Raw genomic sequence first — 26,218 nt, 5'->3', positions numbered from 1 at the left:
AAGGTGAATTTTCGGTTGATTGTGTTCCGGGCAAAATATCGCTCTCATTATCTAGTGGAAAGAGGATGGCAAAGCCGGGGTGACGATCTACCCCTTCCCTCTCCCCCTCTCAATAATACATGTACTAATACTGGTAGTATGTACAGTTTACACACCTGTGGGTGTCCTCTGGGTGACATCGGCTAAATCCTGATGGTTTTAATTCGTTTCATGTAATTGCAATTCTCACTGGGAGCATTGCCCAAATTTAACTTTGCAGGTCGTTTGCTTGGTTTTTGGCGGAAAAAGCGACAAAAACTGAAAGGAATAACATTTTTCTAATATTATCTAATTCATCAGGATATTTCCAAATGAGAATGATTGATTTGTAGAAGTGTTATTGATTTGAAATTGTGTAGTGAATGGTTTGAAATCTTGGCGAATAGAGCATAGTTGTTGTAGAAAAATATTTCAGTAAATTACTTATAGCTTTTTGAGCAGCGAATCACAAGCACGACTTGGTAGCATTATTGTAATTCTCTAATGGCATTTATGTAACGTAAAATTGACAGCCTGAAAAAAATTATTTGCCTCTTTCAGATTCAATTCGACATTATCTACCGCGATAAAATCGTTAAACATCTATCAAAAACTAACTAAAAGGAAAATGCCATGAGATTAACGTGGCTACATGCGACTGACCACTAGAAAAACCCCGAGGCTAACACGAATCATGCCTTCTAAAATGGTTTAAAATACCTACAGCATATTGCATGCATTTTACTTTGGATCCATCGTTTACTAGCTCTGAATGATAGCTGCCTTATGGGTACAAATTAATTAAAATAATGAATTTCTGAGCACTAGGCATACATTTTACCTGTGAAAGACGGGATTCTTTGACCAACTAGACTGTTGTTACCAGACTTTCGCAATATTAGCACCAGGGGCAGATGCGTGTCCATGATTTCACCAGTCGGTGGACCAATCGATTTACCCGACTGATAACCCCAAATGAAGCCAAAACGGGTAGAAATGACATCAACTGCACTTCAAAATGTGCCCCACTTTCATCTTCAGAGAGTTGAGAGACCTGGATATTTTGCACAAATCCATTTATTAACTGTCAGCTCATTTAAATGTATACCAGAGGCGCTCATGCATGACTTGGTATCCAAGGGATATTGTGAGTTGCTGGGTAAAATTCAGAGCATCCTAGCTGTGTATCGTATTAGGCTGTGCGTTTTTCTTCAGTTTGATGCGCGACATTTTCAAGCGTCCAAGTCATTACGCGCGTGTTTCTCATCAATCTGTGTTTATTTAAAATACATGTATTTATGATGACTGTGTGATGACTCAAATCTGAAAGGAAATTGCGCTTAAATTGGTTAAATTTGCGTAGTATTTTTGGACGTTTTCAAAAGGTTTTCCAAAGCCATATTTGTTTATTTTACAATATTTCTATGAACTTATTGCAATGTTCATCGATATCCTTAAAATCATGTAATTAACAAAATCAGAAGCTCAATAGGTCATATTTTAAATCTTACCTATGGACCCTTAAAAACTCGCATAAAAACTGCATAAACAAGCAAGGATTGACTGACTGTTATTTCGTAATACCTCACTAATTTTGCTCAATGTTATAGAAAGTCTATGTCAATTATTGCAATGAAAAATATAGTAATTACAAAAAAAAAAAAAATACAGAAATCTGACAATAATTATACGAGTGGATATTCATACGTAGTCAAAATGAATTAAAGTTTTAACTTCAACACTACACTATTTTTCGCTCACCTGGAACGTTTTTACTAGTCCGACTAGCGTCTTCAGCAGATGGTGATGTTGTGTCGATATCTTGTCTAGAAACAGATCCTATTTGGAATAACCTGCTGATGTCCAGGGGGGGCGGTGCTATATCGTAATAATTAATATCCTATGACGTCATTCTGTCAATCATATGACGTCATCAGTGAGAGATATCCCGATTGTAGACAAGATATCAACACAACATCACCATCTGCTGAAGACGCTAGTCGGACTAGTGAAAACGTTCCAGGTGAGCAAACAATAGTGTAGTGTTGACAACTGACAATAATTGCTTTGAGGTTACCTGGAGCAGCTATTCCGATTCGGATCAAATTCATTTTGACCATGTTGACGCACTCCCTTTAGGAAACCAAACACGTATCCTTTCATACATTCAAACAATCCAAGGGACCGAAGGGTCAACTTATTTTAGCTTATTAGCGAATCATCTTTTTGCAATATGCATATAGAATAATTTAATCACAAATTTAGATCGCTGTTTTTTCATTTCATTTCATTTCATTTCATTTCATTTCATATTTATTGAAAATAACATCGTGGCAAATAGCCAAATTGCGTCACTTTTTACAATATTAAAACATCAAAAAATTATTTACTATTATTATACATAAAAGTTATTAAAATACATATTACAAGAAATAAACATAAGAAAAACATTAATATTCAGAATTATATTGCACATAATTATAAAAGCTTATCTCCACACTCACCCCATCACACCACACTCACACACACCCACACCTAAGCACACCTCTTGAGTCTTACTCCCAAACACAGTGACCACAAATAATACTCGCCACACACCAAATCAAATAAGCATCAAAAAGCATAAAAGAAACACAAAAATTATATTGCACATAATTATGAAAGCAAACCCCTTAACTAATCTTATATCCACACTTATCCTCACAAACACACCCCCACTCACTCTTAAGCGCACCTCTTACATGAACTTCCAAACACAGTCACCCTAAATAATATGCATACACACCAAGTCACTCAATACACTCATATTCACTGTCATAGGGCCTACCCATACCATAAAAATTGTCACATCAAAATAATTAAATTAAATTGCATCAAATTGTTAAACTGCATCAATGGGTGAAACAAAACATCAATTTTAAGCATTAAGTAAGTTGATGAAGTGTGGAATTGGACTCTTTCTGAACCGCTCAGTTCTACAAGGTAAACGAGTGATGGAATTAGAATTGCGCAATTCTCTGCCATGCATAGAACGCCTTGTAGGGGGAATGAGATTGGTCGTACGATCACATTTTGGCAGAGACTGAGCAAATTTAACACTGTGATTTTTCCTACGGTCAGAAAGAGTCTGAATTCCACATTCTTCAATTGCATCAGTATATGAGTTGTATTTCTTGCCAAGTATTATTTTGCAAGCCCTTTTTTGCACTCTTTCAAGAGAATTAACCTGTTCACATGTCAAAGACGAATCCCATACAACATCACCATAATTATTCTAACAATGGCCGTACATAGCCTTTGTAAATAACTGCAAGTTCATCAGATGTAAAACCAAATCTTTTAAGAGTACGAAGCATATGGTCGAATCCAACCAAAAGTGTCCACGGGCCAAAAATAAAAGTCCGAAATAAAAATGTCTCCACAATTTTTCCTTTTGCCCATTGATTGATGACATATTGGCCTTATAGGAACCAAAAGTGCCATTACTAATCTTGAAAAATAAATCCAGGACGTGTGATAGTAAATGTGATATCAAAACCCAATGTTACCTACAAATACCACTAGGATGCTTTCACTATCGCAATACTAATCAACCTAAAACAAATGGAATATTCCCATTAACGCTTTTTTCGTGTAATGTAGACCACAGGGTGTCAGGAAAATGCTAGCTCAACCAGAAAATATTTGTTTTTATTTTTATAACGCGATCAATATGATCTTAGTCAATTTATGCTAGTGTATTTTTGAAAATGAAGTTTAGGTCAGTTTCTGCATTTTATTTATCAAATGAGTATGAATCAATTTACACATTGTATTAGAACGAGTAGGATATATGTTTTCAAGAATATTAGGAATTATACGCATATACCTAACGCTTTATACAATGAAAAGGTGAAGAAACCCGGGTATTCGTAGGTAACATGAGCGATTTAACAATATCTATATTGAGTTTAGAGGTTTAAATTTTGCTATTATGGTAATGAATTAATAAAATGGTAGTTTTAGATCTCTTTCAGATGGTACGTCCAAATGAATAAATGCTATTACCTTAGATCAAACATTTTTGATGCTTTTAGCAAGATTTTGACCACTTCATTTTGATATACAAGTAGTTAATCAGCAATTTTACATAATAAATAATTGTTGAATGAATCCGTATATGGGTAATAATAGTGTCCTGGGGTACCGCTTAAAGTTTATGACAATTAATTTCCATTGGTAGAGACACTTCATTACACATGTCATGTATTATGATGTATTCGTAAGTAACATTTCAGTATTTGTAGGTAAGAATTAGACTTTTGGTGGATATCGCAATCAAAACTTCATTTTATAAAGCACTTTGAATGTATTATTTTTTTATGTGCGTTTATTGATACTTTAGACCATATCATGTATTAATTATGTTGGTTCACAGCGGTTGAAAGAGGATTGATGTAAGAAACAAAGGCACTAAAGTGACTTTAATTTGCTTAATTGCACACAAATCGCTTAAAACCGTTATTGCAGACTTGTGAAGTCCATCTTGGAGTCAGTTACGTCTTATGGCCTTTCGTTTGAGGGCAACTACAATTAGCTTTATACCAGGGTCCATCAATGTGTTGTCTAGATCATGAGACAATGAGAACAGTTGTTTTTTCCATGGTATTCGTAGGTAACCTTAGCGAAAACGTCAAAAGTTACCTTCAAATAAATCAATTTGGATACAAATTACTCAGAAACCAGAAGGTCGGTAAACATTTAAAATGAAGCACACATGACAGTTGACAAATCCAAGTATTTATCCCCTTCTAATCTTCTTTGAATCTGATTTTTCTTTCAAATGAGCAGACCGTCGTCTATTTCAGTACATATTTTTCACCAATTAAGCCGTATTCAGTTTTGCATGGTGGGCATGTATGTGAATTCGCAACTTTCATTGACATATGATTTGATAGCAAACATACAGGCCTTTGTTATGTACCAATATGGGCATTGGCATGAATGGCGGTGTTTCACAATACTGTCATGATGTCAAATTGTATTCGTAGGTAACATTCGGTTACCGAAATTTACCTACGAATACTTGCTTTTATTGTTGACATCTCAGAAATATTTAAACGCAGGCTATTGAAACTTGGTAGAAATAAAGAGTGTATTACCCTGCACCTATTGCTTAACTATTGTTTGCTATTCTCTCACTTTGTGGAAATGGCACAGCTTTTAACATGTATTCGGAGGTAATGCATATTTTTACCAAACCTACCTTTGTGCCATTTAGAATTTCTGGCAGCTAAACACAATAATAAAGATGTCCGAATGCAATGCATTTCAGTATTGGACATATGAAAGCTTGTATCAATTGCGCATTTATTAGTGATTTCCATTTTTAAAGATATATCTAGTGCTATGAAAAATTGTATTCGTAGGTAATGTAAAAAATACCACTCAAAAAATTATCACAAAAATTCATAATTATGTACAAATATGTGAAAAATTGAACAGGCAATCTTTGAATACACACCTTTCAGGAAATCAATTTAGATTCAAATTCAATTTAGATTCACAAAAAATTCATAATTATGTACAAATATGTGAAAAATTGAACAGGCAATCTTTGAATACACACCTTTCAGGAAATCAATTTAGATTCAATCCAATGACTTCTTTTCATAACTGATTTATGTGTTTATAAAAATACCTTAAGAAATATTTTGAAAAAATGGGTAAAAATAGCGTGTTTTGGGGTCTCGGTGTCTAAGTTTTTCACAGAAGGGGGTCTTATTATATATGGCGCGAAGCGTATGATCAAGGCGAATAAACACAATACAAAAACGAATGCTAATTGATTAATACTTTTTGTATTATGGCCCTGAACATGCCGTGTACACTTTTCGTTGGATTCGACCATATACATGCGGCTATTGTTTTTTTTTAGCATTTCCTTAATTTGTTTGTCCCACTTCAAATCATCCTGTATCCAAATGCCAAGAATTTTAGCAAATTTAACAAACTGAAGAGGCACATCGTCAATAGACACAGTGGGAGCAGGTGGGTCATTCATGAAACAAACCTGAAGCCCTTGACACTTGGATGGATTTAGTGTCAAATTATTATTTTTGACCAATCAACAAAACTGTTCAGATCTTTTTGCAGCGTACTCTTGGTAGGATAGGATACATTTGATGCCAAAGATAGGTCATCTACATACTTCCACACACTAGCATCAGCATCTGATGCTGCATCATTGATAATGATTTGGAAACCCAAAGGGCCCATTTTTGTGCCTTGTGGCAACCCCCATTTAAATTTTTGTAGTCAGATAAAGTTTGGTTATATCTGACACACTGTTGTCTACCAGAAATGAAACTACAAATCCATGGAATGAGTGATTCTCTCACTCCTATATGAACAAACTTGGAGATGAGTAAATTGTGGTCTATGAGGTCAAAAGCTTTTGAAAAATCCGTCACGACAACAGTGCCCAAATTTTTTGTAAATTAGCCCCAGTGTGTAGAAAATGTATCAGACTAACCAGATAATGTGAGGTAGAGACTCCTTTAACATTACCATATTGGTTGGGATCTATTTTGTGTTGAATGTCATCAAGAATCCAGTCCACAACAAAACCTTCACTGATTTTAGCAAAACAGTCCGTCAGGGACACCGGTCTCAACTTGTCAATATTCGCAGGATACTGCTTAGGGATAGGAATCACAATCGCTTTTTTCCACTGGTGTGGAACCGTCCCCTCAGTATACGAGCTATTCAAGATGTCAGTGAGAGGAACACTCAGCTCGTATGCAAATTCTTTGACAAGACGAGGCGGTATCCCATCAGGACCTGTAGCTTTTGATGCATTGATCTTTTTTAAAACTGAATACACATTCCATGGGTGCAAACATGGTGGTGAGCTCCTTAGAATTATCAAGGGGCTCTAAATTAGCAGAAACATCCACAAATTTACAATTGATGACATTTGCAATTTCGTTGTGTCTATTAGCTTGGACCCCTGGCACCTGAATACATGTTTCATTTGAACAGTTCCTTGTCATGACCTTAACCTGGCGATGCCAGTTTTTACTGTCAGTTTTTTGCAAGTGTCTAACTCTTTCAGCATAGTAATTCATTTTTGTTTGCTCAATTAAACGCTTGATTTTATTGCGTAAAAACTTCCACTGAGTTGTGTTACCTTGCATGAAGGCAGTCTGGCGGTCACGAATTAGATTTTTAATTTTCTGAGTTATCCATGGTTTATCAGATTCATGATGTTTTACAGTGACCAATGGAAAATGTGTTTCAATTGCTTATGATTATGGAGGTAGGCAGGGTCACTCTAAGTGGAAAAATTTAGACATTGTTTTGTATCGTTAACAATAATGATGATAAGTACAAAAAAGTATACTTTTCAGAAAGGAAATGTTTCAAAACATTCAACTAGCACATCGGATTTCTCATAACAGTTTTAAGAAATTTTACACACCAATTTTCTTCAGTCCACCATCAATGAAAACTACATATTATGTTCTAAAGACACAAAACAAGAAACGGCTTATGTGCAGTTCTCATCGATTTGAAAATTTAAGGTACGTTATTATGATTGAGGAAAAAAATATCATGGAAAATAAAATTTGACGCTTTCTCAAAAACTGATATTGTATTTTTAATAGCTAAAATATCAGACGCATCACCCGTTAATGGCTTGTTCAAAATATAATATTCATCGTATATTATTTCAAATGTTTTATCAGTTTTCATTTATAACATACATTTCAAACATCAGTTGTATTAAAATACTTTCAGTTCATAAACCCAAACACACTCCATCACACCCCAGCTCACACTACCCACATAAAAGTTGTTGATAACTATTTTCCGTGTCTCATTTATTTGCTTTACTCTGTAACCTCATTCCTTCTTACTTAGTCAGTGCATTGACACTAATTGAACTTTGCCGCTAGGTTATATTTATGTCCTTTTAGGAGACAGGTGTTTCTGCATTATAACAATGTTGCCTGAATTCATGATCAAATTTAACTGATAATCGGTCATGCTTGCAAGGACGGCGGTGTCATTTGCATTTAAGTTACATTATTGGAGTTGATCCCTTAAAATAAAAGTGGATTGTTTTCTGGGTAATTCACCTTAATATCCTGATCCCTTAAATCTAGTTGCAGGTATGTGCACTGAAGCTTGTAATCTAGGTGTGGTGTGTGTATAATATGTAGTGGTCAGACCTGGATCCTAGGTCAGCCCATTTCTTTTGTGGACAATTCTTTAGGTATTGTCAATATTCAGGTTTTTTTGTGTGTCATGTAAATTAGTTTCTGGCTTGGTGGATGCATGTTCACAGGAAATCTGGGCATTCAATTTTAACATCTGATTGAGATTTGATCTGCTGCCCATTTCACTGAGGAAGTGAAATGTTGTTTTATTCAGCATGATGGATAATTCTCTTTACTAACATCGTATGGCTAAAAAGGCTTTACCAGTTTGCGATGCTTCATACAGAAAGATATACCAGGTCTTATGGAAGCTTAGAATCAGCAATAGAAGCTAATTTGTGCCTTGTGTTTGAGTCGGGTTTGGCGAAGTTTAAAATGGTCGTCGTGGTTGAAGCTGACACTTTAACTTTTCCAACTTTGTGAGAACCATGCTGGTTTAAGACATTGTTCGTGTAAGTAAAATAATATTGTTTGTAAATTATAAAGTGGATTTAATGATGAATTAGTTATTTAAAGAAAGCTTTGCTTGTGATAGTTTAAATTATTGTTTTGGCGGGAAAATCAAATTTAGATTTTCATAGTATGATAAATTTTGTGTTCTGCATAAAGTTCCAAATTGAACATAATTAAATTGGTGCTAAACATATCATGTAATTTTGTGTCGAGATTGACAATTTAAATCATCCTGCTGTAGAGACATAAACTTCAGGAATTTAAAATATATCTTGTGGAACTAGCCGTGTGTGAATGTTGTAAAGAAGTTCCATATCGTTCATTAATCAAAGAAAGAAGTCAGTAGTAAATTGTGTGCCTCATTTGGAAATATGTAGTCTTCCTGATAGAATATTGTGTGAAGTTTATCATATGAACTTTAAAACAAATCCTAGTCACGGATTCATTAATTGTATTTATACAGCCGTACATGTGTGTGTATACTCTACTCTTGGACTTGGATGTGGGAACTGGTTTTTTCGTCGATATTCTTCATTCCATGTTGGTTGAACTAGGCGTGGCTACGTGTTGTGGCATAATTGGGAATTGATTCAACGCACTGTATAACTGCCAACGTTGTGATGGAACTCTAGACGATTTAACGTATCCTTTCCAAGTGCACTTGGTTTTTTTTTAATCGCGAATGATTAAATTGAGTATACTCATTAATTAGGTTCATCTGACTAGTCATTATAATTGTTATATTTAATCATTATTGCCATTGTGATATTTTTTTTTTTTGAAGTATTTATTACAATCCTTTTGTTCTGTGACATTATTCCGTCTCTTTGTTGTTCACATTATTTGCTGCGTGGCTTTAGCTTAGCGTCGGTTGGGAATTTCAGTCCAATCTTGACACTTGTGTATGCGAGAAAAGATATCTGGGAATAAATGAATATTGACAATTGAAATTGTGACATTTGGGACATAATTTTGTTAAAATTTATTTTAACAAATATATACCGCTCGCCTTTTCCAGATGAGCAACGGGAGAGTGGATAATTTGGTCCTGCGGGGAATTGAACCCGGACCCTCGCACCAAAAGCTCCATGTATCAGCACACACATTGAGAGAGCAGGTAGTGAAAATGAAAGGGGACACTGTACAATAGGTGTATTTAATGTTTAAGTAATTTTAAAGTTTTCCCATATTTATTTTTATAAAATTTAAGCTTCAATTTACTTTTTATTTGAAAGAAATTGATAATTCGATTTTCATAGACGTGAACAAGATGCAAAATCGAAACCGCTTTTCCTACATTTTTCTATGTACGTATTCAATTTCTTTTGTATTATAATTTCCAAACCTCAAGTGTTCATTACAATATTTTTCCAATTTTATGTCATTAAATGAAAGAGCACACTTATATTGTCCATATACTAGCCTCATGTTAATGAGCAATGACCAATTCTCTTTAAATTACAAATCTCGTGCAAAAAGTTACTATTTTCGTCTGTTTTGTCATACGGTTGTAAATTCAATGAACTGTGACTTTGCTAAAGAGTGCTTACAAATTGATATGTAAAATCTCCGGTGAGCCGATTTAGCTTTTTGCCATGTTTCCGTCTCAAACGCAGAAAGTTTGATCTTAGTGGATTTTTTAAAATATTTGGGTGTGTCAATAGATGCAGGCCAAAGACAATCAATATTGCATCAACCGAGACCGGAATGGCAACAACGTCAGCGATACGAAAAAAACATAGATTATCGTCTATCGTCTTGATGGTGGGAGATATACTGATATTCATGACATTTTCATCTTTTGGTCAACCCTTCATGTAATTATTTTATAATTATAAGAAAGTCGAAGCTGATCCTAACCCATCTTTTCCAGTACAATGACGTTTCGTTTCATGGCTATTGAATGAGAATAATTGCTTGATTGTGTCAATTCCAGCGATTTTTATGTTAAATGGTGAAATTTAATAGAAGATGATTGCGGCGTGATACATTTTACAAATTGGTTTCTTGATCCTGAGATGTATCTTTTAATCCGTCATTGTTCTCATCAGTCGGAACATCCTTGTAACTGTTATCCTGTAACATATGAGAACAATTTTAGGCTTATAAGTAATACCAAAATGAAGCATGTCGCGTAAATTTACAATCGAAACATATGTGAGCGTACACCACGAATGAGCCGTTAAGTCGGCACATTGTATTCTGAGTTACAGTGTAAAATGTGCATGAAGGTCGTATTATAGGTACCTCAATTTGGTTCTACATGTATCTCATTTTGATAGCGCCAGTCAAACACCTTTTAAACCAATCAATAATCCTATTGTTAAAGAGAAAAATAAGCTGCTACCTATGTCTATAGAATTTTTAAATAACTCTAGTTTTTGTTTGCTTCAAGTGGTGGGTTACAAAGCATATTATTGTATTTTGTCTAGGTATGTATAACTAACATTTAACAATGAGAGGACATTCCTGAACCTCGTAGACTAGGGGATGATTTGAAATGCCCGCCAATAGAGATTATCCACTTTACTCATGTGTGACTTCTACTGTGGAACATGACCCCTCTCTCCATTAAACAGAAGCTGTCTCTCTTGTTTTCAATAAACTGTTTAAACGCACCCTTTCTCTCTTGAGATATAATTTCCACATTCCTTTTGTATTTTTGTTTGTTTCTAATTCTATTCCAGCCTTGACTGTATTTTGTAATTGTGCTTAGACCTATTAGATTAAGCGCGGTATAAATTATAGTCATGTATAATTATGTATGTATTCTACAATTTGGATATATCTTACCTCAACTGTGATAGAGAATCCAAATTTCTTGCGATATTTGTTCGGCAGACAAGAACAAAATATATTCGACAAAGGGCATGTTAGTTTAGGGTCGACCGAACCAGGCGGATTTCCGCCTAAAAGTAGAAAGAAAAAACAAAAATCGGTGCCGCGATTAATCTGGGATCATTTTCATATTGTTTTTGCGTTTAATCTAAAAAACAAACAAACTCTAAATATCAAATTACCCAAATGTTGAGTAAAAAAGGAACAGAGTGACAAAAGGAGTTAGAACTCAACTTGATTAATATTGGACTCATGTGGTTGCTCTGTTCCCTGTTTTTTGTCACACACTAGTTGTACACTATACCGCTATGGTACAACAGGAAAAGCCAGCCACCGGTACCTACAGGCCAAACAGTGTTTCGCCTTGATGTTCAATGTCAAACCGAATCTTGTTTTCATCGATCGGACAAAAAGACATTACTGATTAACCTCAATCAGGCAAACTGTGTGAAGGAATATAAAGTTTTTTAAATCTCAACTTCGAAGGTAAGAAAGAGACTTACCCGTGATGAGAGTACATAATAAAGCTATTACGACTGTTGTCACAGAGGATATTGCTGAATACCAAATATAAGAGACAGAATATAGACCCAATATACCAGACCTCGAAAAAAAGCAAAGACATATTTTAGGAAACCAAAGAGGCGAAATCATTGCAAGGTAGTTATAAGAAATCATATTCTCACAGAAATGACCCACTTACTTTAAAAATTGATAATAATAAATAAGATACATGTAATTTCGCTGCCACTGGTGCATAGCGTCAACACCCTATGTTATAAATATTTTTTCATACAGGTCCATACGGTGACATCCCGCTATCTCTAAGGTCCGCTATCTCTAAGGTTCGCTATCTCTAAGGTTCGCTATCACTAACGTGTAAAGTCTATGGAGATCAGAATCCCGCTATCTCTAATAGAGAAAAAGGTTCGCTATACCTAAAAAAGGTCCGCTACTTCTAAGGTTCGATATCACTAATTTAGAATAAGGTTCGCTAGTTCTAAAGTTCGATATCACTAATTTAAAATAAGGTTCGCTATCACTAATTTAAAATAAGGTTCGCTATCACTAATTTTGAATAAGGTCCGCTATCACTAATTTATTGAAGGTTCGCTATCTCTAAGGTTCGTTATCACTAATTCCAATAAAGGTCCGCTATACCTAAGGTTCGCTATCACTAATTTTGTTTCAGGTTCGCTATCCCTAATTAATTAAGGTTCGCTATCTCTAAGGTTCGTTATCACTAATTTCGATTAAGGTTCGCTATACCTAAGGTTCGTTATCACTAATCTTAAATAAGGTCCACTATCTCTAATTTTAATAAGGTCCGCTATCTCTAATTTCAAATAAGGTCCGCTATTTCTAATTTTAAATAAGGACCGCTATAGCAAACCTTATTTGAAATTAGAGATAGCGAACCTTATTTAAAATTAGAGATAGCGAACCTTATTTAAAATTAGAGATAGCGAACCTTATTTGAAATTAGTGATAGCGAACCTTAGAGATAGCGAACCTTAGAGATAGCGAACCTTATAGATAGCGGACCTTATTTAAAATTAGAGATAGCGAACCTTAGGGATACCGGGATTGTTAAAATTAGAGATAGCGGACCTTATTTTAAATTAGTGATAGCGAACCTTAGAGATAGCGAACCTTCAATAAATTAGTGATAGCGGACCTTATTTAAAATTAGAGATAGCGAACCTTAGGGATACCGGGATTGTTAAAATTAGAGATAGCGGACCTTATTTTAAATTAGTGATAGCGAACCTTAGAGATAGCGAACCTTCAATAAATTAGTGATAGCGGACCTTATTTAAAATTAGAGATAGCGAACCTTATTTAAAATTAGTGATATCGAACCTTAGAAATACCGAACCTTTTTCAAAATTAGTGATATCGAACCTTAGGTATAGCGGACCTATTTCGTAATTAGTGATAACGAACCTTAGAGATAGCGAACCTTAGAGATAGCGAACCTTAGAGATAGCGAACCGTAACCGTCCATGTCCATACTCCGTTGGTGAAATCAATATTCTATTATTGACATAGATAAAGAAAGTTTACATATGCATTGTGATATACACGTGTGATCGAATATTATAATACAAGCACCTGGATTTTAGGTGAATGGGCTAAATGTGTTCCTTTATATAATTGTAATTCTCAAAATTAAATATATCACAATTTTAACTTACGATTTAAAAATCGTTACGCCAAAAAATGCAGTAAAAATGTATCCAGAGCAAACAGCAATGGCCGCTAATTAGTGTATTTAATTTCAAGTTAGTGTATTTAAAAACAAAACCTGGGTTTACCTGAAAACAAATCGAATTTCCTTGTAATAGCAACACCATATGGGATACTAGAGCATGCGCAAATCGTATATAACGTGTAGAATAGAACTTGGCGGTATCTCATATGATAGTCGTACTATGCTTAGCCTGAGTCGCTCGGCCTATCTCGAACAAAATCGCCATGCGTAGCTATTGAAAACGAGAGGATTCGCCGTACTATCACGGCAATTTTTGACAGGAAGATATAGGGATGATGACGCTGTGTGGTGAGTCATCATAATAAGATCGCATCAGCTAGGCTGGTTCCAGCCGAACCCGTCGTAAACCTATCCGCACGTAGATTGTATCATCCACCAATTAATCACCAATATTAATCACCTTGATATTACACCTGAATTCAAATGTTGTCATTGATTACCTTAATAGTTTATTGATCTGTACTATTTAAGCCTACGCAACAAAGATGTTTTTTGTAAGCTCGACTTGATGCGATTAAGTCAAGCACTCTCAATTGCAGTGACCAAGCCAGCAGTTTATTCTAGAGGGCAAAGACAAATTTTCGGCCCCATTTGTCAATTTTTTTGTAAGATATAAGTAATTTCAATGACACTTTATTCTTTGTCGTTTTCAATTGTTTCGTTTGTTGACATCACTCTTTTTGTTCAAGTTAGAAAACCTTTGATCTTTTAAAAGGCAGTTTATGCAACTAAACCAAAATGAATTATTCCAACTTAAACACATTTTGAATGTGTCAGAATTTCCCCCACAAAATTCAACTTGATAACTTTTATTTCCGTTATTAGAGCAAAAGCTTCATATGGGAACCACTATTTGTTTATACAATATGCCATAATGAATGTTGTGTGAATTTAGAAATTTGAAGTAAAAATTTTAGTTCTAATAGCCTAACTCATTCAATTAAGCACTGCTAACCAGATATTGCGTTCGTATTACTTAAAACTATTCTGTTAGCATATTTGGAAAAGTTGAGGCAACAGGTTACTTCTATGAGTGTAGCAGGAATGTTTTCTAGCTGTCTTCGATTTGCGTCTTGATTTTTCATATATCATATTCAAAATATTCATTCACATTACTCAAGTATTTTTTTCATTATGCCAAATACCATCTTATTTTGCGGCGTGAGCGGAGGAAAAAAGGGTAACGTCAGCTTTCTCCGTTTTCCCCGATACAAATAAGATTAAATATGACGAGGGCGCTCGTCTATTACTATGGATGGATTGTACATTTGTGGTATTTAAGTTAACACGAGTGATGTGCAAGCACAGTACTCACCTTTTTACGCCATCACCATCATCGGCATCAATTATAGTATCATATTGATAATAATAATCTGTCGCTATGGTTGAATTGTAATAATACTCTGTAACTGTTGAAACTGTACTATTTTCATTATTTTCACAATCAGTAATTGACAGAGGTAACCTTTCATAGACAACTGGGTTGAACAAAGCACCAAGACAAATCCAGAGAGATAGAGTTAATCCGGTTATAAATCCTATCCAAGTTTCCTTTTAAAAATGAGAAAATAAGACAAAATAATCTTAACTACCGTCGTAAATTTACTTCTTGAAATACTCCATACTGTGTGCGGCGGGTGATGACCTAGGGTGGTGGTGTATGATGTGTATGAGGGGTGGTGTATGTGTGTTTACTTACTTTAGAACTTGCTCGAGGAAAAAAGAAACCAAGAAAAAAGATGCCCATAAGAGGACCACCCAAAGCGCCTCCGAACGTCATTATAGTCTAAAGGTAAATGGAAAATCAATATGATTAAAGCCGTTCGGTCATTTCAAATGTTTAGTTTTAGTTTTGGTTTTGGTTTTGGTCACGTGGTTTCCTATTATCCTGCCTAACCACTTGACTCACAAGATATCGAACTCATTGTTTCTACCTTTTGTTAAAAACTGAACATTTGTGTCAGGTAGTTTCGGTTTTCGTTTCAGTTTCTTATAAGTGGTGTGAAGAAGAAAATTATTTGATTTGCAGTTACCTACTCTAAGTATACAAAAGAAATGTTTAAATTTCCGTGCAATATTCACGAGGAGAGAAATCGAGCATGGTAATCTACATTGAAAGACGTGGTTTACAAAATCGAATAAGCCTAGTATAGGCTATTTCACCTGTGAAAAAATATAGACCATCGAAATATTTGCATTCGACATTACAAAAGCGGCGACTGAGTTGTTATAAACAAACTCGCGACATTTCAAAAGCGGCGACTAAAATGTTATAAACAAAATCGATCCATGTCCTTAATCCCATGTAGCAGAATCAATGGAAGGCTATTATATATGACTTCCAATATAAGCTAATGACTTTTACTGAAGCAATTTTTACTGGAAATTAAAATAGAAGATAGAGGGGGAAAGAGAGAGAGATAGAGGGGGAAAGAGAGTTTGTGTGGGGGAAAAGAGAAAGTGTGTGTGGGGGGATGTAAGGGCAGGGAGAAAGGGAAACAGATGGGAGAGAGCATTGGAAGTGAAAAGGGAAGGGGAGAAGAGCTCGAGATAGAGGAGATATCGAATATAGGGGAAGCGAGGAGGGGGAGAAGGAGACACTTAGGGAAGAGGAGGTCATATAAGTGGGGGAGATGGGAGCCTAGGTAAGAGGTACGAGTTGTGCTTAACGGGAATAATAAACTAATTCATAATGGAATCATCTCCATGAATCGTATATGTTTCATACAAACAAACAATGTTCAGAGCAAGCTATTGACAGCTCTTGACATCATGCAATGTTAAATACAGAGATCAACTAAAATGAGATTTGTTGTCACAAATGAACAAAAGTACGTTGGATAAGAACGGAAGAAATAAATTATTTTCTACACAAGAACAGAAAAAAAAATCCCCCGAAGCAGTATTCTCTCGTGACTTACCTGAATTATTTTTCCCAACTTTGCAAACAAAAACGCTAATCCAATTACTACCAGACCAAAGAGCATTGCTGTATCCAAAGAGGTTATAATGTAGGAAAAGTCAAGAAATTAAATTAAAATCATTGTTATAATAATATTTTACAACATATTTCCGGATTCTATGTATGCACTACCACCTCTCAACATATATACCAATTCTCTCCATTTAATTCAATTGCAATAGTAAATAGTTCTCATATTGTAATAATAAGACTATCAAGATGACATGAAGCACCAAAAAACATACACTTATGCCCGGGACTTATGCTTTGATTTTTGGTGGAAATCAAGCCAGTATGTTAAAGCTTAAATCTTCTTATGTTGTGTAATATCCTATCCTTCAATTCTTTGCTTTGTCACAAGACTGAACATAACTCAGTAATTCGCAGTGGACGAGGAAAAACTGGGAGGTCAACATTGAACATGAGTGCTGTCCTTCTTACTGCAACTGCAATTCCAAGGAAAACAACTGGTTGTTTCCCAATATACATAAATATTCTAAATTCTAGGCATATGCTACCTATTAAAAGTCAAATTTGATCTTCTGTTGGTGCTTCATCATTATTATGACCTGGATCAGGGGTGAAAGCACTATTTTCATACATACATTGTTAGATAAGATATCAACTATGGACACAAAGTTCACTAGTTTGGCTGTCATATATGTACCGTATGTATAATTTCTACTTCTCATGCTTTTGACGCTAGTAGAATATGAAATAATAATATATAATCATAGGAAACATAGGATACTTGTTCTCTGTACACTGGGTTATAGCATAACATTCGATCATGTTTAACCTGGCGCGCTTCGTCTGCGTGGTTTACTTCGCAAAAGCAACAATAGCTGCCCGAGCATGGTTCTAGGCATGATGATTTTTACTCGCTTACGCAAAACGCGTATGCTCGCTTCCGTTAAATTATATTCGCGTATACGCTGCTGTAAAAGTATAGACGAATCCGACGTGCCACATTCCTACAACTCACTGGCGGCCATAGCTAGGGGTCATCTATCCATTTTACGCCTATCATAGCCGTGCAGCGTTTACCGCTCCCGTAACGCGGCGCAAGTGCTACGCGCTCCGATGCGCTCGCGATAGTGGGCGTTTTGGATCGCAATCCAAACGAACTAAGCTATGGCCGACTTAATCCTGACCATCACTTGGCTGGTCTCGTCGGATTCGTCTATAGGAAGAGTTGTTGAAATCGTGGCGAATACATGAAGATACTCTCAGTCTCACATGAGTCTAAAAGCATGCATGTGCTGTAATTAGTTGTAAATTCTTTAAGAAAAACATCTTACCTACAAATTTATAATGATTGTGTACATTTTATCCGACATATCTGGCCATATTTTCTTGATGATATCTTCTCCGGTAATAGCTGCTAAACTGTTTAATCCTGAAGATATTGAGCTGGATAATAAATTACACAATAGACACTCCTCAAAAGAATTAAAGGATCAGATGAATAATATTGAATATATCAGCATTTTTGAAAACATAGGATATGATGCTAATATTATTTCATCATGCACGGTCAAGGTCAAGTCACATATTGAGATGGGTTTGTGCACGTGATGTGTGTTTGGGTCTATACATCACATTAGTGGGCATAAGATGGTTACATTAATGACTTTCCCCACCCCGGGGATACTATATATTTTATAGTTGAGCACTGGTGATTGTTTCACTGTAATTTCTTACTATTATTCTAATATTATATACCTCAAAGCCGCACTGAATACTGCAGCCATGAAAATGCCAGTCAATCCGGGCACGTCATGAAAAATATCAATTACCAAATACGGAATCAGCTGGATATAAAAAAGAAAAAAATGCAATCTTACAGCAAAATTAAAACAGAGCTAACGTGGTTTTCAATGTGAAGACAAGATAGGCTCCCTTCGGATATGGATGAACAGCGTTTTGAATACGTTTTGAAAATATTATCTATATATTTAAGAAGCATGGAACACTCACTTGATCAGTTTTTTTGAAGTTCCCCCATGTATATGGATCACAGTCTTGATAATAAGCATACGCTATCAGGCCACACATAGTAGCTAAAGTAAATGCCAGAACTACACCAATTGTAAGCATAACTAAAACACTGAAACGAATATGAAGAACTGTGCCTGTTTTAAGCATAGGCATTTGCGTGTGCGCATTTATATAGATATTGTCTGATGCTGTGCAATCATTAGTGTCCCAGCAAACACAAAACAATTAACAGAAAACGTTAAAATGTCGGGTTATATCGTCGGCCGCATCACATACTGACGTATTTGCAAAATACGCATTTCGAGAAAATCGAAGTTGAAAATTTAGAGATTTTCATTTGCTTCATAATCTTGATTAAAACATTATTGTCGATTAAAACCAGGTTAGCAGTAAAGCGAATATACTATATTTTCAATATAATTCACTTATTACTATCAGAGCATAACTTATTCTGCAAAAAAACAATATTAAATAAAATACGTCACTATGTGAAAAGGACTAATGACAATTTCGCTGTTCAAATGACAAATACGTCGCGCAAATACGTCAGTATGTGAAACAGTTGCGCAAATACGTCAGTATGTGAAAAGGACAAAACAGCGATTTTATCGTGTAATGACAAAGTCGCGCAAATACGTCGCGCAAATACGTCAGTATGTGAAACGGCAAATCCTTCAAATTGCAGATACGACATACTGGGCTTGCGCAGTATAGGTGATCGGCAAATACGTCGTTATGTGATACAGACATTTTAAGGTTTTGTAAATACGTCAAAATTAAATTAATTAATATCTTACTAATTAAGCTACTTTGAGGCATGGTTTTTGGTGAATATATAGAGTAGAACATAACAAACTAATATACCAATTTTCTCAAAAATTTTAAAAATGTCGAATACGTCAGTATGTGATACGGCCGACGATATAAAGGGTATGCAACGTTTTAACAACGTCCAGAAAACATTATTGAAAAGTTGATTCCAAACATTCTAACATAATGTCATTAAGCGTTGAAAAAGTATTTTAAAATAATGTTTGCAGAATAACATTTGATCATGTTTTAAAGCTGCTTTAGTGTCTTTTCATATCATCGTTTTAAAAATATTTTCATGACCTTTATTTGTTTGTTGGGTTTGTAAGATACAGGGTGAGCTGGTACTGATGCAAATCAAACAACAATCTGCGCATGCGTAGATAGGATGTGGGATGACATATATGTAAATAGGGCTTGATGGAAATATCACAGAATGATAGTAATTTAAGAATTTATGTGATTTTTTATGGATGATCTCAAACTCAATTGAACATAATTTTTTTAAATATAAATTTGTCATTCAAACGATGACCTCTCTCTATGTACCAGTACTTTTTTGTATAAATATAATAGTAGAATAACAGTTAAAATTTTAATCACGGTTCCAAATATTCTCGTTTTAATGTTTAGGGATAAATCAAAAAGAACTAATTTTCCATGTTTGCTATTGTTGGCAATATCAAAATATTTATAGAAAGAAAAGCCTTGTGTTTGTCAAAAATAACATATATCTGACCACACATTAGAAATAAACTAAAACCTTTTCAGCTCGAAAATGATAGTTTTATAAGCTGGAAATTTGTTTTCTACTACTAGTACAAAAGGTAGCACTCTCCTTATTTCTATTTCCGAGAAAATCTCAAATATACAACAATACCTCATTTCAGCCTCTTATTTCTTAAATCGACTCATTTTAAGTTAAGTGTCAAGAAAAACCACCTAAAACAGGCACAATTTTTAATGCAAGCTCAATCAATCACCTTAGCATCCTTATTATAATGATTGCTCTTCAACATGTGTAAAAACAAACATCTCTAGTAATAACTGCTATAAATTTGATCTCACACCACTCAAAAAAATATCGATAGCTTCTTAAATGAGGTTTTTAGTCCTCTACCGTCATCCGTTTTCAGATTTACATTAGGCTACGGAAGCATTCCTAAACACTTCTATTTTATAAACGTCTTTAGCTGAAAAAGTCAATTATCATAGTAACCCACCGATTCAACCAACTTAAGGCCTAAACTATTTCCAGCATGACACGGGTAACCAACTGTCAACATTTGACAGCTAAATACCTAAGTTCCTACCCTTTTGCTTCTCTTAGAGATCTGCATGTTAAGTAGCGTTGTACCATCCACTGGTTAACTCCTTGGTATTGAGCCCATTGGAATGTTCCTCCAATAACGACTGACCATACGGTGTGACGAACTCTTGGATCAGGATCGATTCTGAGGAGATTAAGGTTAGCTACTATTTTAAACTGTTGCAATTTGGTAGTTCACAGCATCTTGCGAATGGTAGTGAGCTTTGAGAAACATTGCATTGGTTATTTCATTATAGCGAGCGTGTTGAAGAATTCAGATATCACATTAACTCATTAACAACAACAAAATAAAGCACGTTTTCAAAATATATGATTTGTCAGAATGAACTTTTGCAAAACATTAAAGTGTTATTTTTTAATAATATATTGATTTAGACAATGAAAATCGATTGTTGTTGTTGCTTTGACCTACAAAAGATCGCGTCGCCTTAATAACTTTATTTGTACCCGCGAGCTCTGACCGAACACCCTAACCTCGTGGTAGGGTTGGCGCACTGAAAACATTTCTGGGTTGAACAACATGCTCTACTAAAAAAAAAAAGAAGTAAAACAGATTAGTTGAGAGCGGGAAACTATATTTATTGAGGATGTTTTTGTTAACTTGTAGGGTCTTTGATAATTTCTCTTGGTCTAGCTATTTCTAAATTAGTACAGCTGCATGCCCCAACTAATAAAATTCTACTAAAATCATTTAGTTGAACTAATTTAGCACGGGTTTTGAAAATTGGTTTAGACTTCGTACATAGTGAGTTTAACTAATTTATATTAGTATTACATTTTTTTTCAAAGTGATAAAAAAGACGATGACGACAGAGGTGGGGTGTTTTTATGATGTTCAATCTCCTCACTTTTTCAACCTTGCCCTAAATCATGCAGTAAACATGGGCTTAGGGTTTGGAGGAATTTGGGGAATAAAACAAAACGAGGACGTCTTCAGTCCCTCCCCCATGTCAAAATTATTTCGACATGTATGCAGAGAAAAACAATCATATCTGCATCCAATCCAATGTCACCCAGGATTTCCCACTCATTACGTTTTCTTACCTGGAGTGATTTGATCATGTCTCACCTCCTTTTTCAACCAAATCGACGGTAATAACTCTAGTAGTGAGGGATCAATATTTAACCACAAATTGCCTCAGGCAACACTCACTTCCTGGGATCCAAATAACACACACGATAATTTTTATGTAACTCATTGACCCATTTGTGTTATACTGTATACTGCCTCTAGCTATAATGACATCCTTGTGATCTGGTCAACTCATTGACAGATACGAACCTCAGGAGGGAATTCAATTTTTGATCAATTTTCTCCAGGTAGTGAACGTAGTACAAATGTTGCATACAAAACCAATGGTTGGCGTCCTTATAATCGCAGGTGATTGCCGTCGAAGATCAGTCATGTATAGAGAAACAATCTAAAGATTAGTTTTTCTTACGTCAAAAAATCAATGCGTTGTCCTTCTTGGTTAATATGCCAGATATTTCGCCAACCCAAATCTGTGGAACCTTTGATGACGATCGACAGCAAACCGGTGAATGCTATTAGTATTTGAAATGTATCTGCCCATATTATAGCTTTCATACCACCCTGTGTAATGCACTTATCAAATGCAACCCCAGCCCCTGGGGACCCGGGGATGGCCGGGTCGTGAGCCGTGGATTTTGGGTTTAAAAGTTCAAGTCCCGGGTAAACACCTGGCCAGTCCCGGACCCACCCGAGCAAAACTCTCAGCCACTCCCCGGCCCTCCCGGGGCGAATATCCGATGCAAACCGATACAAACCCCGGGTATTCCTCGGCCCAAGTTCCCGGCCCTGAGCATCGGATATAGGCCTGGATCTTAATATGGTTTTAATATCGCGGCAATCTTGTCATACGGGCTCAAAATTCGGCAGGTATGTCTTCAATGGACTGCCGAGCTCTAGACATGCTGGGTGGATTCAAACGCTTCACATAGGCCTACATGTGTGTTCCATTGTAAATACGTCAGAGGGGGATCCCTGTGTGCCATCACTATATTTAATATGCATGCTTGTTTTAAATATTACGAGGCATGAAAGGCGGGTCGGAAAATGCCAGGAATAAACAGAGGAATGTTGTATTGATGTAGGTCTATGATTAAGACATCAACGATATGAAAGAAACAGATCTCAGCATTTACATCTGTCCAGGATACGTGGCGAATGTTCGATCTTCGCATTAACATTTAAGCACATAATATTATAGGCCTATTTATGATTTTTTGATGTCAATACAAAAACTTCATTTATAATGCGGCTATTCTGTAAAGGCCCATAACCCCATTCAAATAGGCCTGTCTTGTATCTTTTTATAAAATCAAATGACCATCTATCAAACTTTTGGCGCACAAGTTATTAATATTTTGTTTCACAAGGTTGTCATTTTGGATATTATTTAAAACATCCTTTCAACATCCTTCCAACATGAAAATATAATATAGTTTTGAAAATCTGTATATTAACACAAGACATTGAATTCAATTTTTATATCATGACCTATAATTATTTTTTTAAAGAAGAAAAATACAACTCTTTACTCTGGGCGGGTGGTTTAAAACTTGTCCATGATACGGGAGTGCCGAATATTCGATCTTCGATCTTAGCACATAATATTACAATAAATAAAATACATTTGGCATAAATAAGCGTATAGCAGGCTCTCGTTTGGACGTGCATGTCATGAAGCCAGTGTGGTCTGGTTAAACATGTTAACTTTAGAGGCCCGCTAAATAGCAGATACATGGCCTGCTGCAAAATTTGAAATGGATTTATATGAACAGTAACATTAATGTGGCGACTCAGTTGATTATTAATATACACCCACGGCTCAAGTACGGCAAAAGTGATAGGATTACTCGGCCCATAAATGCGGGCATCCTTACTAGCAAACCACGGCCATGTTCACGGCCCATTTTACTGGTTGGAAAACCCCGGGTAAGGTACGACATAATCCCGGCCCTCGCCCTGGTAAAGCCCCGGCCCAATTTCCCGGGGTTTTGGCCGACGTCAATTCTTCTACCAGTCCCGGCCAACACCCGGCTCCCCCCGGGACACATTTTGAGTCAATCCCCGGTCACATGATGTCAAGTCCCGGACCATCCCCGGGTCCCCAGGGGCCGGGGTTGCATTTGATATGTGCATAAAGAGATTAAGGTTATTAACTTTTTTACCTACAGTATAGAGGATTCACTTTACCATAATTAAAATAAACACTGTTTAATGAAATCAAAGATGTCTTGGAGAATTGAAGTGTAATGAATGAATGACCGCATTTTAACCAATGAAGAGATATTTTTGTGAGCAATAAAAAACCCTTTTATTATATTAATTTAAATTTAGCATAAGTGCGAAAAGATGGTTCAATAACCCTACCACCGTCCCACGATCTTTTTCAGTCAAGATTTACTATGAACCAGCTAACCATTGTTGATGCTATTTCAGATATACAGTAAGCCAAAAAATTAAGGTACAAGTTATGTTCACCACCTGTATATCCTAAACACGGACAGATATGTCATAATTGGAACCAGCAGCCAATAGCTGCATCTTTTAGCTCGAAAATAAAAACACGACGATTAATATACCCAAGGAAGATACCAATTTAAAAGTTGCAGTTTTCTGCATTAAATGCCCTATTGATTTGTACACAAAGCGTTCGTGAACAAGAGAACTAGCGCTGCGCTTCCATTGATTAGCATGTTAAAACTAGCGTCGTGCTTTCATTGATTAGAACACAAAAGTGTAACTTTTGATATCGTTTCTTCATTAGCTTTTAGATCACCGTTTCTTTAATTCTCAACAAATTTCAACAAACTAGGTCTTAAATCAGAGCCAATCACGTATTGGCTGCGTGTTTTAATTGTGACACACTTGTCTTTATTTAGGATATACAAGCGTGAACACAACTGGTACCTTAATTGTTTGGCTTACTGTATGTTCCAAACACTCCAAATAAAGAATGTGTCCATATTGTTGAAATATCTTTTGTTGATTCCAGATGGTAATGCTATTGATTCAAGCATTTTCCGGTCAACTTGTGCACAACATTACAGCGCCGACATTTCTCGTCTTATGCAATGTAATTTGTTTGATGTCTTTACTAAATATCCAGGCTATTCATACGTAAAATGGCAATTCAGTCTTTACAAAATCTGTCCCATATATATAAGCAAATAAAAAACACAAGATTTTGAGGTTTAAATTTTATGATTGTACTTCGGCTTTTCAGGTTTCTAGTTTGCCGCAGTAAGGCGTCAGAGTTATAATCAGCGGAGGATGGAAGACGCACATTGCTTGTTCGACTCCCACTGAAGCCGTGGAAATAATTTTTTTCTTTTCATGAAAAGAAAATTAATTTCACACAGGGGGTCAGAAACTAAATTATTTTAGAGCAGCAGGACTGCTAGAACCACTACTAAGCCATTTTTGTAACACGGACTTCGAACAGGGGCTGTTTCAACCCCCTAAATTACAAACGTCATATACCGTTAAATTTAGTACCAATGCATATAGCTAAGGGTCTTAAATTTGATAAGTTGGATCTATTAATATTTTAAATGACAAGATAATTTTATGAAATCTGATGAGTTTCTTATCATGTTAATATTCTAATCACAAAATAAACATAATTTTTCAGACCAGACAAAGTGATCTCGCTAGGGGAATCGAACCAACGACCTCAGGTTTAAGAGACATGTACCGGAACCACTCGGGCACGGGAGCTTCATGATAAAACTGGCTGAAATATTAAACCACAAGCGGTTACTTAAACTTATCGTATAAATGAGATATAAATATCACAATAGCACGAAATGTCACCATCTTATTATACTAATTCAGATGATTGATTTAGATGTTTTATATCTCACTTCATCCTTAATGTTGACTTGTTGAATCACCAAGCCAAGTAAAATTAGCCAATACTGTTTTGTACATACAAGAATTTAACAAAATTACATTGACTCCTACGGGGAATCACTTTATATACCTACTATTGTTGTGTAAAAGGTGCATGCAATCCCGGTAATAAATACTGATGTCATAAAATCAAAGTTAGTCACTGCAAACAGACCGAAATATTAAAACATTATAGTCCTTAAAGTTAAGATTCCACCTACTAAAAAACTTGTAACAATCAATACAGAGATTGAGTTACAATGATTTTATATGTGTTCGTTGTCAGTTTGAGGGTACTCATTGTGAAAAATTGTATGTATTTTCATATTAAGTGGTCCAAAGTCCTCAAAGTGTAACATAAATGTCACATTCTTATTCTTCTTCTTCTCCTTCTTCCTCCTTTGAT

At 35.5% G+C, this 26,218-nt stretch overlaps 1 long non-coding RNA gene across 1 annotated transcript; it reads right to left on the bottom strand.

Annotated features, from left to right (window-relative positions):
• Positions 1 to 10,660: 10,660 nt before the first annotated feature.
• On the bottom strand, positions 10,661 to 12,097 carry LOC140165384 (uncharacterized). The gene is made up of 3 exons (XR_011860700.1): positions 12,017 to 12,097; positions 11,469 to 11,584; positions 10,661 to 10,751 (listed from the first exon to the last, which is right to left on the bottom strand). It is a non-coding gene; the product is annotated as an uncharacterized lncRNA (long non-coding RNA).
• Positions 12,098 to 26,218: the final 14,121 nt, after the last annotated feature.

This window comes from Amphiura filiformis, chromosome 12 (genome assembly GCF_039555335.1).
Source record: "Amphiura filiformis chromosome 12, Afil_fr2py, whole genome shotgun sequence".
NCBI lineage: Eukaryota > Metazoa > Echinodermata > Ophiuroidea > Amphilepidida > Amphiuridae > Amphiura > Amphiura filiformis.
This window is presented reverse-complemented; position numbering and strand designations above follow the sequence as displayed.